The sequence below is a fragment of the Xenopus tropicalis genome, chromosome 4, assembly GCF_000004195.4.
Source record: "Xenopus tropicalis strain Nigerian chromosome 4, UCB_Xtro_10.0, whole genome shotgun sequence".
Taxonomy (NCBI): Eukaryota; Metazoa; Chordata; class Amphibia; order Anura; family Pipidae; genus Xenopus; species Xenopus tropicalis.
This window is the reverse complement of record NC_030680.2, coordinates 36,449,999-36,468,372: the sequence shown is the minus strand read 5'-3', so window position 1 is coordinate 36,468,372 and position 18,374 is coordinate 36,449,999. Positions and strand designations below refer to the sequence as shown.

Genomic DNA, 18,374 nt, shown 5'->3' with positions numbered 1-18,374 from the left:
ATTCATTGTTCTACTTGCAGCTGGCTATAAAAAAAAAAAATCTGATCAATGATTGGTTGCTATTAGTTACTGCCCATGGGCAAATTTGCCCAGTGCTGATGAATGAGCCCCAGTGTTGTCAAAAAATACAGATAACCAAGAAACAGACCAAGGTCAGTCAGAATAAGTTTATTTACAGGTTATCAACAGAGCCACATGACATTTGTAGACTTCAGTCTTGTTTCATGCTTGGCACCAGAACCTCAGCAGGATAGCAGATTTGCCATGTGTAGAAGCTGAAAACAGGATTACAGTTAGGGCTCTTAAAATTACAATTAAACTTAAGCTAATTAAACCAGCAATGTTGAATGCCCAAGCCAGTTATCCAACCAGTGGCTCACCAACCATTGGATGCTGCTCCCAGTAGCCTGAAAGCAGGTGCTTTTTTTTATTTCCTTGCTTGGAGGGAAGTTTTGGTTTTAAAACAGCCTCCTACATGTGCCCAGTAGATGGCTACCAAATAGCCAATCCGCTTTTATTAGGGATCCCACAGGAACTCATGTTACAACTTAAACTAGAATGTGGCTCATGGGTAAGACTGTTGAGGACCCCCAGTAAGTGAAACCACAAGTGATTAAATGCAGCTCAGATTGTACCACTCAGTCACGGACATCAGACTGGGGCGGTATACGATCATCACAGCTGAACCTATTTCTAGGAGTACTTTTTCTGTTAAAACCCCCCCATCATTTTAAAAGCCAATAAAATTTGAATTGTAGGAGAAGTGCTACTGACACTGCACCAGGTTACTTATTGTATTTAAGTTAGGCAATACTGTATGTTTGACCAATAATTTACTTTACAGGTTTGACAACAAGTTAAGTGATTGCAGGCTATACTCACCAGAGTTGTGCAGCTTCGGAACACAAGCTGAGGAGAAGAAAAATACCCGTTAGATAGTACCAACCACCTAGTATTCTGCTTTATGCTAAGGGGAATCTCTTCAGTATAGCGACGATCCTTGTCATAGCCAACATGTGTCAGCTCAGGGTATAGTGGATGATTCATCACTGGAGACCCCACTGAAAATGCTCCCCCCCCACATCATATGGTCCCAGACATGGGAACAGCTATGTGCCTGATTCAATATAAGTGTTAGGCACTGCATATCAAAAGTGTAAAGAAATAGTCCGATTCACACTTTCCATTACCTTCAATGATCTGTCCTTTTGAATATCAACGGTGTGGCAGTTTGGCATCTTGTCAGTAGCCCCTGCAAATACCATACAGGCATGTTATACAGTGTCATAAGACTGTGCAACATGCACTTTCAACACAGAACACAGTCAGATAATAAGTCTCATCAGAATTATTCAGACGAACGAGATTCCATGAGATTGAATTCATCACGTCAGTGCATTAGGCATAAACTATGCATCAGGTTACAGAGGTGGTTCATGTTAAATTTAACCTATAGCGTTCTTAGCAATTTTGTTTTAAATTGTCTTTTTTAGGATCTATAGAATTTGCCTTCTGCCTCTTTCCAGCTTAAAAACTAGAATACGTTTTTTATGCATTGCCCACAACATTCCAGTCTCAACTAAAGTGCTGCCTAGTCGTTTGAGTAGGTTGGATTCTAGCAGCCTGCTACTGAAATTCAATCAGGGAGCAGTTCAGTTTACACCTAGTGTCAGCCATAGCAACTACCTGGGGAGTAATAAAGCTTGCCTTTCAGGAGAACAGTTTAGCAAAAGCCACAAAAGTTGCTATGGTATGGGTATTGAAGATTAAGCTACAAGCACTCACCATGAGCTCTGTTTCAACCACATAACAGCATGTAATCTGCAGATGAAAAGGCTAAAAATTACACACTTTAAAAAAGGGGCAAAAAAGGAAAATTATGCAAAAGATGCTCAGGTGTTCTTAACTTTTCATCTTTATTCAAAGTGAGCTAGTTAGTTTCATCACAGCAACCAGAATTCTACAGCTATTTACCCAGTAGAGCCACATACCTGGCATAGTTTGACACCTTATAGTAGACCTAAAAAAAAAAAAAAAGAAGAATTTAGTTTAGAAGTGATGTGTAATTCAGGATTTAAAGGATGTAGACCACTACAGCTGGCAGGCAATCAGAAGATACCATTCAGTCACAGATAATCAGACTGGGGCGGTAATAGAACTCATCAGGTTTTAGCCAGACTATAGTTATGCCTGTACTACAGACCCAGATATGCCAAGCTAGCTATAACACGATTTTACTTGTTTGCTCATGAAATTGTATCTTTGCAAGATAAATTATGCCAAGGGGACCACTAACACTCTAGTTAAGCTCCCCTTGTGCCTGGTAGGCAATAGCTTTGCCTAAGGTAGACAAAATGTTAATTTCAGTACTTTATACTGCTAACACATCTTTATAATTTCTACATTGTGTTAGAGCCAATGTTTTATTGAAAACAAAGTGGATGATAGCATGGCAATATTTAAGATTCAGGGACTGTCCCCACCATCAGAACACTGTAGTTCACATAGAATCATCTTTGCTACATCCCATTTAACCGTGTGAACCAAAACTAGTTGATTGCAGCAAGACAATCTTCAAGTACTTTAAGTGTTCCGCTAATAAACTTGCCTCCGGCAGGAGCACCACAGTGCAAGGGGGCAGCAAAAATCTGCAGGCCTTCTCCTGTGCATGAATCACCTCTGCCCATCATCTAACAGACTACAAACTACCTTTAGGGCACCCCTTTTGTAACAGGCAACAGGAATGCACAGCATTCAGAATATGAAGTCTAACTGATGAGGCCAGAATTCTACAAGCCAGGTGGTATACAACCCAGTGCAAAGCTCTTCATGTTAGACCACATAGTGACAAGTCAGTATGATAAAAATGTCAGGGTGAAGTTGACAATAGTAACATACCTGCAACAGAGCAGGTCAAGACGAAGGGTCCAGATGAAGGGTTTCCAGATCTCCAGTCCATAAATGCATGAGCAGAAGGATGGAAATGGCACAACCAACTGCAGCTACTGTATACAACAGTGCCAACCTGTGAAACAGTACAGAGCTTTTAAGGGACTTAATCCCCTTAATCTGCAAGGTTTCTATTAGACATCCAGTTTATTATAAATAAGCCCTCAGACAGTTCCAGCTGGAACAAGTCTTCCTTCCTCTCCAGCTGTTGGTACCAGTGGGTTCACCTTTTCAGGCTCTGGCACCAGGCAGCTGGTCGGACATGTGAAGGTTTCATCATTGGGGCATATCTGAATAAAATGCATATAGTACCTGATTGTAGAGAAGAGCCATCAGCTTTGGCATCTGTGAAATAAAGAATTCTATCAGCAACAGCCTTAAGCATTATATTAATATTCTGAATGCTTTTTAGTCTGATCAGTGCTTTGGTGACTTAATGCCATATGACTTTTGTCGTCCAGTACTTAATGGGTAAAACCCATTCATCCTTTCAGACCATGAAGATAATTGGATACTGAATAATAAAACCTCAACACTAAAAGGGGGTACCTTTATACAGAACTGTGTACCAACACCTGAAAAGCAACTGGGGCAACTCTTGTTCTGTTGCTGCATGGAGCGCATGACATCCAACTGTGTATGCCAACTTGTTTGGCAATATATAAGGGTCAGCAGAAAGTAAAAAAGCATGTGCCTAGGCATGTAAGTATTGAGCGATCAGTATTTAAATGTGATGCCCACAAAGCATCTAGATAAGACGTTTAGAAGGCAGGGAAGCATATCACATAAAGCCATTAAGGGCTAAGCCAAAACTGCACTCCTTGTGATTCTTTTCTAATGCCTACTTCCCATTTGCAGTCCCCCATGCATGGCACACATCTGAGCAACAAGAGTAACAAAGTATGTTTTAGGGCAGATGTATTTCATAGCAGACCATTAATTTACCTTTCACAGAACTCCAGCACCACTCACACCTAAAGAAAAAAAGCAACATCTTAAGTTCATTTTAAAGCCACAAGTGGCCCAACTAAGCAGAATTCTGCTCCATCAGAACTCCACCATGCTAAAAGTATTCTTCAAAGATTTTCAGACGAACGAGACTTCATTCAGTCATCATTTGGAACAAGGCTAGCCAACATGTTAAAACAGACTGCATACATACCTGCTTAAGCCTCATGTTATGCACCTGGACAAAAATATAAAAAAAAAAAAAATTAAGTCAGTGAAAGTAAGGACTCCCAATAGGAGTAAATAAGGACCAGTTTCTCAGAAAAAATAAGATGGCAACACATACTATTCAGACATATGCTTGTCTATTTTATTCATCATTGACAACAAATGAAAATTTACCATAAAGCAAAGTCTTACTCACCTGTACAGTCTTTTTATCAACACCATTTGAGCTACTGCTTTGGGACCCTAGGGGGGGAAGCAAATTTAAATAAGACTTCGACTTGCAGTCAAAACTTTGATAATTGTCACATCTTACTTTACATTTATCCCAATGTGGTTAAAGTTTGTGCTGCCTTCCAACCATTAACAGGGCTGAAGGATTATATGTAAGGAGCTGCATATTACTACTAATCTCCCTGCAAAGCAGCATTAAGCTGCAGCTATGAAATTTACCAGAACATCTAGATGCAGGTGTGATAGATATTTACCTTACGTTCTGCACATAGCAGCTATGTATGCATTACATTATATGGGGCTATTGAGGTGCATGCAGGACTGAACATCTTAGAAAACAGCCTTGGTAAAAGGCACAGATATCTGGAACAGGTTATTGTATGTAAGACCACTGGTAAGCACAGTCAAGGCAGTTAACTGAATGACTGAAACTCTAAGATTAGAAATAAATGTTCCTTCTAGCACCCACCCCCAACAACAAGTTGTTGCAGCAGCACCACCAAGCAGCACTATGCACTTTAGGAAAAAATGCTATAGCAAAGGGTTACCTTTCACAGCATTTTAATCATGCAGCCATTGCAAGGCTATAAAGGCAGTAGGTTAAATATGCTGCCCCAATACTCTCCATAATTAAGGTTTATTTTTGCCTAAATAAATCCTGCCTCTCAAGTTTCCAGTGTGACTTGTTTGCAACATCTCAGGCCACAAATACTAAAGCCTGGTGGTGGTGAGAATGAGACATCCATCCCTGCTTTTAAATGGACTACAGAAGAGTTTCAAAGTTGGTACTTGATTATAATTAGTTACCAGTTACAATGGTTTATAGGGAAGAAAGCATAAAGACTTATGAGGAGGCCCTTAAATTCAGAGAGAGAACCTGCTTTTTACAAAAATGAGTTTTACACCTTTGCCAAACTGTGCTACTCAGATTATAAGGTCTGTCTCCACTGTAAACTCAGTAAGAGAGAGTTCATTTTATCATCAGTGCAGCACATGGCTGCAATATAGGCGACAGTCAGAGAAAGGCACTTACCAGATCCAAACCAGCGAGATAAGCTGCAGCCTGCAATGGCATAAAAGACATGGTTAGAACCAAGATGTGGATATTACAAACACAAAGGTAGGTTTATTTAATGGGGCCTCAGAGATATTAAGCTGTCCTCATTGCTCTCAGAACAGGTCTGTGATTGGTCTCGTCATTGGCACATCGGGTTTAAAGGTCTCTGGTACATGCAAGATCTATGCAGAGGGCAATGGGTCACAAAATGCCAGTTGTGCCTACAGGTAGGGAATGCCTGGCGCTGAAAGGCAGCGACACCAGTAAAAAGCACACTACAGATAAATACGTATAACAGCGTGGAATATTATTCACAATAATAAGACAATCCCAAAAAGAGAAAAAAAAATAAATGCAGGCTTGATGAATATAGAAAATAAACAAAAGGACCCTTATCACTGTGTAACCGGAGCCAAGTAACAACAGAAATCAGCGAACTATGCGGCCCGCTCCGCACAAGGGACAGATAAAGACTGCTACTCACCATCTCAGATCGAAGCACGTTTCAAATGGCCGATTGCATAGGCGCGGTGAGCTTATATAGCCAAAGAAACGCACAGATAGTCGGGTAAATTAGCAATGCGCATGCGAAGAAGTTCCCGCAGCGCCCGAGAGGTTTTTTTAATCAACATGCTTTATTGTTACACAAATAGGGTATTGCAAACATTCTGCCGACGCATGCGTGTTACATAGCTGGAACCATTATACAATATAACTAATTATGGTAGCGGCTTATTAAGAGCAGTAGGCGCCTCTGTGTTATGGGTGGATATGACAGGTAATTGACCATCATTTGTGGATTAACTTTTACTGGTGAAGAGGCAGGCTGGGCATAGCACCCTGGTTGTGACTAGTTCCCATCCTTAGAAAGGACCGTCCCTCTAGTGCAGGGTCGTCAAACTCAATTGCACAGGGGGCCAAAATTCAAAACACACTTTAGGTCGCCGGCCAAACAGGATAAACATTTATTAAACACACTAAAATTCAGTTGTCTTTGCTCATATCTTTTTATCAGAGCTGGACACCTGGCATCTTTTTTTGGTAACAAGTTTGTTTATGTTTGTTTATTGCATTGACATAAATTATGTATTCGTATTGCGCACACCATACTAGCTGCGGTAAATACTGTCAATACTGCAGCAGCCATCATATTGCCCCCATGTACCTGTGCCAGCAGCCATATTATTGCCCCATGTACCTGTGCCAGCAGCCATATTATTGCCCCATGTACCTGTGCCAGCAGCCATCATATTGCCCCATGTACCTGTGCCAGCAGCCATCATATTGCCCCATGTACCTGAGCCAGCAGCTATATTATTGCCCCATGTACCTGTGCCAGCAGCCATATTATTGCCCCATGTACCTGTGCCAGCAGCCATATTATTGCCCCATTTACCTGTGCCAGCAGCTATATAATTGCCCCATGTACCTGAGCCAGCAGCCATATTATTGCCCCATGTACCTGTGCCAGCAGCCATATAATTGCCCCATGTACCTGTGCCAGCAGCCATATTATTGCCCCATGTACCTGTGCCAGCAGCCATATTATTGCCCCATGTACCTGTGCCAGCAGCCATATTATTGCCCCATGTACCTGTGCCAGCAGCCATATTATTGCCCCATGTACCTGTGCCAGCAGCCATCATATTGCCCCATGTACCTGTGCCAGCAGCCATCATATTGCCCCATGTACCTGAGCCAGCAGCTATATTATTGCCCCATGTACCTGTGCCAGCAGCCATATTATTGCCCCATGTACCTGTGCCAGCAGCCATATTATTGCCCCATTTACCTGTGCCAGCAGCTATATAATTGCCCCATGTACCTGAGCCAGCAGCCATATTATTGCCCCATGTACCTGTGCCAGCAGCCATATAATTGCCCCATGTACCTGTGCCAGCAGCCATATTATTGCCCCATGTACCTGTGCCAGCAGCCATATTATTGCCCCATGTACCTGTGCCAGCAGCCATATTATTGCCCCATGTACCTGTGCCAGCAGCCATATTGCCCGGTGTACCTGTGCCAGCAGCCATATTATTGCCCCGTGTACCTGTGCCAGCAGCCATATTGCCCTGTGTACCTGTGCCAGCAGCCATATAATTGCCCCGTGTACCTGTGCCAGCAGCCATATTGCCCCATGTACCTGTGCAAGCAGCCATCATATTGCCCCCCATCTGTCCCTGTGGCAGCAGCAGCCAACACTGTATATTACCCAATTTGGCCCCAGTTTGTACCTATGCTAGCAGGAAGCAGCAGCAGCCAAAAAATCATATATTGGCCCCAAATCATCTCTACCTGTGCCAGCAGCAAGCGCCAGAACTCCCCGGTTTCTCCTGCTTATATTTTCTCTCCACATTTTGTTTCGCGCCAGCTCTCTCTGTCTCTGCCGTTTGAATGACGGCGTATGCGCACGCCAACCCCTACTGCACATGTGTCACAGCGCCAGTGCGATTAGAAGAGAGCTGCATTATGGGATATGTAGTTTATTGTGTGGTGCTTCATATTGCCGGGCCATTGAAAGCAATAATAATAAAATTATCTCGCGGGCCGGATATAATTACATGCTGGGCCGGGTGTGGCCCGCGGGCCACGAGTTTGACACATATGCTGTAGTGCAGTGATCCCCAACCAGTGGCTCGTGAGCAACATGTTGCTCCCCAACCCCTTGGGTGTTGCTCCCAGTGGCCTCAAAGCAGGTGCTTATTTTTTTTAATTTCTGGTTAGGAGACAAGCTTTGGTTATATAAACACCCAGTGTAATTGCCAAACAGAGCCTTCTGTATGCTTACAGTCAACATAGGGGCTATCAAATAGCCAATTATAGCTCTCATTGGCACCACCGAGAACTTTTTTTATGCTTGTGTTGCTCTCCAAAACTTTTTCCATTTGAATGTGGCTCACAGGTATAAAAGGTTGGGGATCCATGCTGTAGTGCATGGCTGTCCAACTGTCCAATGCGGCCCTTGAACCCCCTCTGTGTGGCCCCCCACCTGTCTGGCTGCTTTGATGGCTTACTCTTGTGTAAGCTTTAAATGGTATCAGTACTGTGATTAACTGCCCCCCCTGCATGGTTCCACCTCAGATTCAGGCTGTAATCCCCCTGTATTGTTTAAACATGTAATCCCCTGTGTTTTTCTCACCTTTTAGTTTCTGCATTGTTCACCCCCTGCAGTGTTCACACCTCAGGCTGTAATCACCCACATTGTTCACCTCTTCACACCTCAGACATTGTATGTACTGCCTGGCCTATGCTGCCTGTGTATAGGCAGCATAGGGTAGGCAGAGTATGGCACATAGGCAGCATAGGGCAGAGGGTATGGCACCCACAGGCAGCATAGGACAGGCAGAGTATGGCATACACAGACAGGGTAGGACAGGCAGAGTATGGCACACACAGGCAGCATAGGACAGGCAGAGTATGGCACACACAGGCAGCATAGGACAGGCAGAGTGCTGCCTGTGTGTGCCATTCTCTGCCTACCCTATGCTGCCTGTGGGAGGTGAACCTGGCAGGGGTTTGTTCTGGGAGTTTGTTAGCAGTTGGAAATAGCCATTAAATGGTCCCTAAGGTGTGTAATTATGTACTGAGGGTTGCTGGTTTGAATGGGTGTGGTTTGAGGTGGGTGTGGTTTAAAAATGGGGGAGTGGCCAACACTGGCTTCCATTAGCGGCCCTCCACCATGTATGCGAGAGAAATTCCGGCCCTCAGCACCGCAGAAGTTGGACAGCACTGCTAGTGGATAGGAAATAGACGGTTCATATGGCAGTGAGCTAGTTCCTATCCCTAGAAAGACCTAAATACCTCTAGTGGTGAGGTACCAGAACAGGATAGGAATTAGTTCATTCTATACTGACAAAGCTAAATGCCATCCAGTACAAGGACTTTAAAAGTAAGGTCCCAAATAAGGATAGAATCTAGTCTATTCTAATAGAGCTGGCTATTTCCCATTCTTAATAATAACACAAGAAAAAGGGAAAGTTTGTTTATACAGGAACAGTGGCCAGCTCCATGTTGTAGCCCCCTATACAGAAGCAACTAGTTCCCATCCTCAGAAAGGACCGTCCCTCTAGTGCATATATGTCAAACACAAGGCCCGGGGGCCAAATCCGGCCCATCTGGCTGTTTTATGTGGCCCTTGGTGAGTGTCTGACCATCCAGCCTGATCAATTTCCATTTTCCTCACATAGTAACTAAGACTAAGGGGTATATTTATCATGCTGTGTAAAAAGTGGAGTGATTGCCCAAGGCATCCAATCAGTAATCAGATTTCAACAGTAGCGAAGCATCTATTGGCTGCTATGAGCAACATCACCGGTAATATCTTACTCCACTTTTTACCCATTGTGATAAATATACCCCTTAGTATCTTACAAAGTATATTAATAAAAAATTTGGTCTGCGACTTAGCCTGTGTTTTAGATTTCGGCCCCCTTATGTGATTGAGCTTGACACCCCTGCACTAGTGGATAGTAAATAGACGATTCATATAACAGTGAGCTAGTTCCTATCCCTAGAAAGACCTAAATACCTCTAGTGGTGAGGTACCAGAACAGGATAGGAATTAGTCCATTCTATACTGACAAAGCTAAATGCCATCCAGTACAAGGACTTTAAAAGTAAGGTCCCAAATAAGGATAGAATCTAGTCTATTCTAATAGAGCTGGCTATTTCCCATTCTTAATAATAACACAAGAAAAAGGGAAAGTTTGTTTATACAGGAACAGTGGCCAGCTCCATGTTGTAGCCCCCACTATTCCCAGCTACAGTCAGGTGATCCCAATGGAGCCAATAAAAGGGCAACCATATGGGAGTTTTAACCTTATACGCAAGCATGTTGCAAGTAAAACTTAGTCCCTTTGCTCAGTACTAATCTTAAATTACTTATATAGGTCAGTCAGTGTAGGACTGGCCAGAAGGGATGACTTTGACGTAGTTGGCCAGCTTGAAGTATATTGCAATGTACGGACAAACAATCCCTCTTTTTGGGGTGGGGAGGGAAGGCATTTCTTAGTAGCTGAATGCACAGAAATGTCCTAATGTCCTATTTTTACATATTGATAATGGGTGAGTGCAGAGGATTTTTTGCGGTTGTTTATATTTCCCATTCTTGTAAAGGCCCACACAATATATGAATCTTTTGGTATGTTAAATAGATAGAAACTAATTTGCAACTCATTAAATTAAATATTTTTTGAGATATTACTTAGTTATTCTTATATAAGATGTGTAAAATCCATCATCCTGTGTTCAGTTGTTTTATTGCTACTTCATATGAGGTCCAGTACAGGGATAGAAACTAGTCAGTTCATATATAAACAAGCTAATTCCTATCCTGTCTAAGGACCTTCTCTAACAGTAAAGGGACTATCTGTATTAGGTAAAAACCTGACAGGTCCAGTAAAGGGATAGGAACGAGTCCCTTTATATATAAACAAGCTAATTCCTATCCTGTCTAAGGACCTTTCTAACAGTAAAGGGCCCATCTGTATTAGCCAAATACCTGACAGGTCCAGTACAGGGATAGAAACTAGTCAGTTCATATATAAACAAGCTAATTCCTATCCTGTCTAAGGACCTACCCTAACAGTAAAGGGATCATCTGTATTAGGCAAAACACTGACAGGTCCAGTAAAGGGATAGGAACTACTCCCTTCTTATTGTGTATGAACAAACTAATTCCTATCCTGTTTATGGACCTTCTCTATCAGTAAAGGGACCATCTGTATTAGGCAAATACCTGACAGGTCCAGTAAAGGGATAGGAACTAGTCCCTTCTTATATGAACAAGCTAATTCCTATGCTGTCTAAGGACCTTCTCTAACATTACAGGGATCATTTGTATTAGGCAAATGCCTGATAAGTCCAGTATAGGGATAGGAACTGGTCCCTTCATATATGAACAAGCTAATTCCTATCCTGTCTAAGGCCTTCTCTAACTTAGTACAGGGACAATCTGTAATAGGCAAATACCTGACAGGTCCAGTATAGGGATAGAAACAAGTCCATTAAAGCATGAATCAGATACTGCCTTCCAGTTAAGTGAACACCTTAGGGCTCTGGCACACGGGGAGCTTTGTCGCCCGCGATTTTTTTACCGGCGCTTTGGTGACAAGACGAACGACAAAACGGCAGTAGACCCCAATGGCAATCGCCTGCGCCAAAACATACAAGGCTATTTCAAGTCGCCTGTTGCTCGAAATCGCACACAGACCCTTTTCTGAGCGACTTGAACAAAATAGCCTCGCCATTCACAAGCACTGAAATCAAGTACAGCGTAGTACACGAGGAGATTAGTAGCTACGATTCGGTGCCTACGTCATGTCATGCGTAATGACGCACGCAGTTTGGGCGGGGAGTTTGAACAGGTTTTGTATTCGCGCCAAAGTACAATGAGCCATTCCGTGCGAAAACACGCCGACGACAACACACGCCGACGACAACACACTGAGGAAAGCACTCCCATTTCCACAATGCCGTTTGTTAAACCTCATTTTGATACTGAGCGCCTCATCGATCTCGTGCAGGAACGTCCGGCATTATATCTAACTGACTTGCCCATATATCACAACAAACAAAATAGAAAGAATCTTTGGGATGAGGTGGCAGTACACCTTGTTGAGCCCTTAAAGGAGAAGGAAAGGCTAATAAAGAGTTAATCTCAAGCTGCAGGCATACCTCCAGTTGTCTCAATAGTGCCCTTAAGTCTCCCCATACTTCACCTGTTCAGAAGATCAGAAGCCAAACAGAAAAAAAAACACTGAGCAGGGTAGAGAAGATTCCCATAATGCAACGCTCCTCCCCAGACTTGGCGACTTGGGACTATAGGCGCCGCATGCGCACACAGCAGGAGCGTCTGGTTGCCATGGCGACACAGCTGACAGGAGAACTCTGCTCTGTGACATGCAGACCCGGCAGGTGGGGGGAGCGGCGGAGGGTTTGTGGCAGGAGCAGGGGGGGGGGGGTTTGTGGCAGGAGCGGGGAGCCGGGGGGGTTTGTAGCGGGGAGCCGGGGGGGTTTGTGGCGGGGAGCGGGGGGGTTTGTGGCAGAAGCAGGGGGGGTTTGTGGCAGGAGCCGGGGGGGGTTTGTGGCGGGGAGCGGGGGGGTTTGTGGCAGGAGCGGGGAGCCGGGGGGGGTTTGTGGCAGGAGCCAGGGGGGGTTTGTGGCAGGAGCGGGGAGCCGGGGAGTTTGTGACAGGTGCGGGGAGCCAGGGGGGTTTGTGGCGGGGGGGGGGTTTGTGGCAGGTGCGGGGAGCCAGGGGGGTTTGTGGCAGGTGCGGGGATCGGAGGGGGGGCTGGCTTGTGCTTATTGCTGATAAGTTGCTATGGTAACTGTACCTGGGCAAACTTAATGTCTTTTTTGGTAAATATGGCATAATGAATGGTATCTGTATAAACAATCCATGAAACTTCCCACATCCTGCCTGGAGTTGAATTAATAATCTGGTATTTTCATGTTGTCTGTAGTACCTCTTCTCTATATGAGCAGACAGCTAAGGGCAGTGTTCACTGCTATTACTATCTCTTTATTTGAAAGTAGGCATACCTTTTTCTCCCAATCTCCCTAATCTGGCCATAGGTCATCAGTGTAAAGTATTAGTCTGGCTATATGACCTCCTGCTATGCACTGACTCATTGCCTTTTATAGTCAACCATGCTTGTTCCTAAGAGCAACATTAAGGGGTTGTAGTGCAACATTTTGCTCATGAGCCACTGGTTGGGATCACTGACCTGTCAAATGTGGCAGTACTGTACTAGTTTAGAAATAATCAAATTGGACATTGAGTCTAATGGCATCCTCCTATAGCCAAAAATAGTGAATAGCACCTGTCGGAACAGGGGTAGTGAGTTGCAAATCAAAGAAATAACCAGTTTCAATGATATTTCTAAAAGAATAAATAAAAGCAACCAATACAGACGTATAGATTAAATACATGAATATGATACATTTGTTTGTGTTCTCACAAACTAAAGCTTAAACAAGAGTTCTACTTTATTTTAACAGATTAGAAAAAGTGTGGTGAAAATACTTTTTCTCAGTTTGTGAAAAAAATGAATTGCACACATATTACGGAACTACAGCTCTCTAGTCCTCTGAAAGTCTTTAGCCAGGACTTACAATACAATCAACTAAGGTTGTGCATAGGTATTTCTAGCCAAGTAAATTAAGTTATGTATTCAATCCCAAAGAGTGGACAAAAAAATGTACTTCAAACAAAAAAGTAATTTTATTTATAATTTTATTAAAACATAAATGAAAACACGAAGCAGAATCAGACAACAAATCTAGGACACAATAAATAAAACCAGAGCTTTTCTTTAACGACTACCACTTCCATTCCTGGCAAAACAATAGGAAAATGCACCAAACGATAGAGACAAAAGGAGTCGGGATGTGAGGATTCCAACAGCAGCTGTAAAATAGGAGAACAAAGAATCAATTAACACATTCTTATCTAAATAAATTGAAAAAACAGATGCCACTGAACAATTACTAAAATTAAATAGTTCTGTGAATTAAAGGAGATTTCAACCACCCTTGATGTTAAGTCCCCATCTAACCCCCCCTCAGTATGCCCCCCTGTACAGTCTTACGCCTGAATCCTCCTCCCTCCAGAAATAGAGACTGGAAAAGCAGAGTGAGTGCAAAGGAGCTCCCAGCCGCCATCTTCTTAATCTTCGTGAATGGAGCGGCATTTTGGCGCATGCACAGTTGTAGCAAATTTCTGGGTTTGAAAAATACGCATTCGCCGAAAGAGACAGGATGTGCCTAAGAGGAGAAAGAAGACAAAAACGTGGCCCCCCACTAAGGGGCAGAATGACCCACCGACATTCAGAGGCACAATGACCCCCCACCTTACCCCATTGAGATTCAGTCACAGTGATCCCCCCTTACCCCACAGACATTAAGAGGCACATTGCCCCCACTCATCCCACCATTTTAGAGGCACAGTGACCCCCAACCTTACCCCAAAGAAATTCAGAGGCACAGTAACCCCCCCCAACTCCACAGAAAATCCGAGGCACAGTGATACCCCCCCAGAAAATCAGAGGCACAGTGATCCCCCCACCCCATAGACCAGGGGTGTCAAACTCAATTGCACAGGGGGCCAAAATTCAAAACACACTTTAGGTTGCGGGCCGAACAGGATAAACATTTATTAAACACACTAAAATTCAGTTGTCTTTGCTCATATCTTTTTATCAGAGCTGGACACCTGGCATCTTTTTTTGGTAACAAGTTTGTTTATGTTTGTTTATTGCATTGACATAAATTATGTATTTGTATTGCGCACACCATACTAGCTGCGATAAATACTGTCAATACTGCAGCAGCCATCATATTGCCCCCATGTATCTGTGCCAGCAGCCATCATATTGCCCCATGTACCTGAGCCAGCAGCTATATTATTGCCCCATGTACCTGTGCCAGCAGCCATATTATTGCCCCATTTACCTGAGCCAGCAGCCATATAATTGCCCCATGTACCTGTGCCAGCAGCCATATTATTGCCCTATTTACCTGAGCCAGCAGCCATATAATTGCCCCATGTACCTGTGCCAGCAGCCATATTATTGCCCCATGTACCTGAGCCAGCAGCTATATATTAGCCCCATGTACCTGTGCCAGCAGCCATATTATTGCCCCATGTACCTGTGCCAGCAGCCATATTATTGCCCTATGTACCTGTGCCAGCAGCCATATTGCGCGGTGTACCTGTGCCAGCAGCCATATTATTGCCCCATGTACCTGAGCCAGCAGCTATATTATTGCCCCCTGTACCTGTGCCAGCAGCCATATTATTGCCCCATGTACCTGTGCCAGCAGCTATATTATTGCCCCATGTACCTGTGCCAGCAGCCATATTATTGCCCCGTGTACCTGTGCCAGCAGCCATATAATTGCCCCGTGTACCTGTGCCAGCAGCCATATTATTGCCCCGTGTACCTGAGCCAGCAGCCATATTATTGCCCCTTGTACCTGTGCCAGCAGCCATATTGCCCCGTGTACCTGTGCCAGCAGCCATATTGCCTCATGTATCTGTGCCAGCAGCCATATTGCCCCGTGTACCTGTGCCAGCAGCCATCATATTGCCACCCATCTGTCCCTGTGGCAGCAGCAGCCAACACTGTATATTACCCAATTTGGCCTCAGTTTGTACCTATGCTAGCAGGCAGCAGCAGCAGCAGCCAAAAAATCATATATTGGCCCCAAATCATCTCTACCTGTGCCAGCAGCAAGCGCCAGAACTCCCCGGTTTCTCCTGCTTATATTTTCCCTCCACATTTTGTTTCGCGCCAGCTCTCTCTGTCTCTGCCGTTTGAATGACGGCGTATGCGCACGCCAACCCCTACTGCACATGTGTCACAGCGCCAGAGCAATTAGAAGAGAGCTGCATTATGGGATATGTAGTTTATTGTGTGGTGCTTCATATTGCCGGGCCATTGAAAACAATAATAATAAAATGATCTCGTGGGCCGGATATAATTACATGCCGGGCTGGATGTGGCCCGCGGGCTGCGAGTTTGACATATATTCTGTAGTGTAGTGGATAGGAAATAGACGGTTCATATGGCAGTGAGCTAGTTCCTATCCCTAAAAAGGACCTAATGCCTTTAGTGGTGAGGTACCAGAACAGAATAGGAATTAGACCATTCTATACAGAAGCGACTCGTTCCCATCCTCAGAAAGGACCGTCCCTCTAGAGGAGGGGTGTGTGTCCCTCTAGAGAAGGGGTTTGTCTGTTCGTTAAGCAGGAACTAAAAGCAAAATATTAAAGAGGAAGTGATGGGGGTAACAGAGGGAGCTGAATCCTTATGGGTTGAGCTTCTCACAGATAGTAAAGAAGCTACTAAACTAAATGTAGGGGTAGGCCCAGCTCCGGTTGCAAATAGAAAAGGCTGCTAGTTTGGGGCAAGTAATAATAATGGGGGATTTTAATTAACCCTGATATTGACTGGAGCCATAGTACTCAGGGCTGATTTAAGGCTTTGGTGGGCCCTGGGCAGAGATACAGTTGGTGGGCCCCCCTGGCCACACCCCCGCCCCACCCCTGGCCACACCCCCGATCATGCATTAACAAACTGATCCCCACATTGCCATCACCATAGGATGCAGTTACACACACTGTTATGATAAAAGGAAAACAAATGCAACCATACTTAGAACCTTTACTGATTGTATAGTCAGTTAGAAAGCTTTAATATTTTGGTACACACAGGGCATGTTACAGTAGTTCTGATCAAGCTGAAAAGAACATTAACACTAGAACATATTTTCCACTTCTTACAAGTTTTAAAGAAGATGTAATGAAGAATATGGAGGAAACCTTGCAAAACTACTACTATTTTGTGTACACACAGGGCATGTTACAGTAGTTCTGATCAAACATTAAAGGGACATTAACATCAGAACATGGTTTCCATTTTTTACAAGTTTTAAATAAGACATAATGAAAAATATGGATGCAACCAGGCAAAACTACTATTTTGTGTACACAAAAAGGAACTTTAAAGCTTAAAAGGAACATTTACAGAACAGTGCTGCAAGCCTAAAACTTTCTCCTCGACTTTTGTATTGCAAAGGAATGTACAAGATCACTGAAATCCAAACTCTGTACAATATCATTTTCTATTGCCATAAGAGTTAAAGCGTTAAGACGCTGTTCTTGCATTTGGGAGCGTAATTCTGATTTTATAAATTTAAGTTTAGAGAAAGTGCGCTCTCCCCCAGCTAAAGAGACATGTAATGTTAAGTATATGCGGAGGGCAATTTCCACATTTGGGTAGACAGATATAATGTTTTTTTCTCGCAAAAATTTGCTGAGGTAAAGGCTATTTTGAATAACACTAGTAGTGGAATGAAAGGACTGCAGTAAGCTCTGAAATGCAACAACTTCATCTGAAAATGTGAGCTCCAAATCACTTGGATATGCCTGTTAAAGATTGAATGCATTTGCTTTCTAAAAGCAAGATCATCTAGGAATCCAAATCGATTATCCAATGATGTGTATGCTTTTATTTTTATTACTTTAAAGCTCTTTAATTTTTTTTGTTACTGTTCCTTTAAAGTGGTCCCTAGCACCCATATAGCTGCTGGAAATGTTTGGAGAGCTGCTAAACAAAAATATACATAATTGAAAAAAATCACAAAGAAAATCAAGACCAACTGCAAATTGTCACTATCTACATCACAGAATGGTAGACACAACACAGAGCAGGACAGGCATAAAAATGATACCCAGAGCCACGAGGCATCATCAACATTATAAAGGCACAAACATCATATTGATAAGCAACAAAACAGTGAGATCTGAAGCCCAGCCCTAGGACAAATAGTCAATGTCACCAGGCCCGGATTTGTGGAGAGGCCACAAAGGCCCGGGCCTAGGGCAGCAGAAATTTAGGGGCGGCATGCCGCCCTGCCACAACAAAATTTTTTAATTTTACCCCCATACGGAGCACTCAGGGAAGTAGGGGGGGCGGCCTAGGGGCGCACGGAAAACAAATCCGGCGCTGAATGTCACACGAATGGCCCAATGATTTACAGTTAAGGCACACTAAACTCTTATTAACAGCCCATTTAGTGAAAAAATATTTAGCTCCATACATTAAAAACATCAAAAAGCTTCTTATTAAATCTTGGCAAATCTGGCATTTATTTCTGCATTTTAAAGTATATTTTTTAATTTTTTATAATAAATCACACAAAGTCACAGGCAGCACATCAGCCCAAACTTAAAACACAGCACACATGAAACACCACCCCACCCCTAGTCACAGCATGCATAACCCTTATCAGTGCTAAAACAAAAGCCCCTACCCCCTAGTCACAGCACACATAAACCCAATCAGTTCCAGCACAGCAGCAACCACCCCCAGTCACATGTATTGCCCCACCCGAAGCCCAGCCACGGCCCAAGTAGATAGAACTAAAAAATGGGTAGCTGCCATTATCATGC

General features: G+C 43.6%; 1 long non-coding RNA gene and 9 other non-coding genes across 10 annotated transcripts; all 10 read right to left on the bottom strand.

Moving 5' to 3' along the window:
* Positions 1–152: 152 nt before the first annotated feature.
* LOC100486597 lies at positions 153–5,970 on the bottom strand. Its single transcript, XR_001169043.3, has 12 exons — positions 5,898–5,970; positions 5,390–5,419; positions 4,322–4,368; positions 4,112–4,135; positions 3,895–3,923; positions 3,262–3,294; positions 2,899–3,025; positions 1,992–2,020; positions 1,786–1,821; positions 1,191–1,252; positions 883–909; positions 153–275 (listed from the first exon to the last, which is right to left on the bottom strand). It is a non-coding gene; the product is annotated as an uncharacterized LOC100486597 (long non-coding RNA).
* LOC116410627 lies at positions 619–686 on the bottom strand. Its single transcript, XR_004222542.1, has one exon. It is a non-coding gene; the product is annotated as a small nucleolar RNA SNORD31 (small nucleolar RNA).
* Positions 1,321–1,393, bottom strand: LOC116410625. Its single transcript, XR_004222540.1, has one exon. It is a non-coding gene; the product is annotated as a small nucleolar RNA SNORD30 (small nucleolar RNA).
* On the bottom strand, positions 1,888–1,952 carry LOC116410621. The gene has a single exon (XR_004222536.1). It is a non-coding gene; the product is annotated as a small nucleolar RNA SNORD29 (small nucleolar RNA).
* LOC116410626 lies at positions 2,105–2,173 on the bottom strand. Its single transcript, XR_004222541.1, has one exon. It is a non-coding gene; the product is annotated as a small nucleolar RNA SNORD31 (small nucleolar RNA).
* LOC116410633 lies at positions 3,109–3,234 on the bottom strand. The gene has a single exon (XR_004222548.1). It is a non-coding gene; the product is annotated as a small nucleolar RNA SNORD22 (small nucleolar RNA).
* Positions 3,992–4,071, bottom strand: LOC116410622. The gene has a single exon (XR_004222537.1). It is a non-coding gene; the product is annotated as a small nucleolar RNA SNORD28 (small nucleolar RNA).
* Positions 4,212–4,283, bottom strand: LOC116410623. Its single transcript, XR_004222538.1, has one exon. It is a non-coding gene; the product is annotated as a small nucleolar RNA SNORD27 (small nucleolar RNA).
* LOC116410624 lies at positions 5,276–5,346 on the bottom strand. The gene has a single exon (XR_004222539.1). It is a non-coding gene; the product is annotated as a small nucleolar RNA SNORD26 (small nucleolar RNA).
* On the bottom strand, positions 5,493–5,561 carry LOC116410671. Its single transcript, XR_004222584.1, has one exon. It is a non-coding gene; the product is annotated as a small nucleolar RNA U25 (small nucleolar RNA).
* Positions 5,971–18,374: the final 12,404 nt, after the last annotated feature.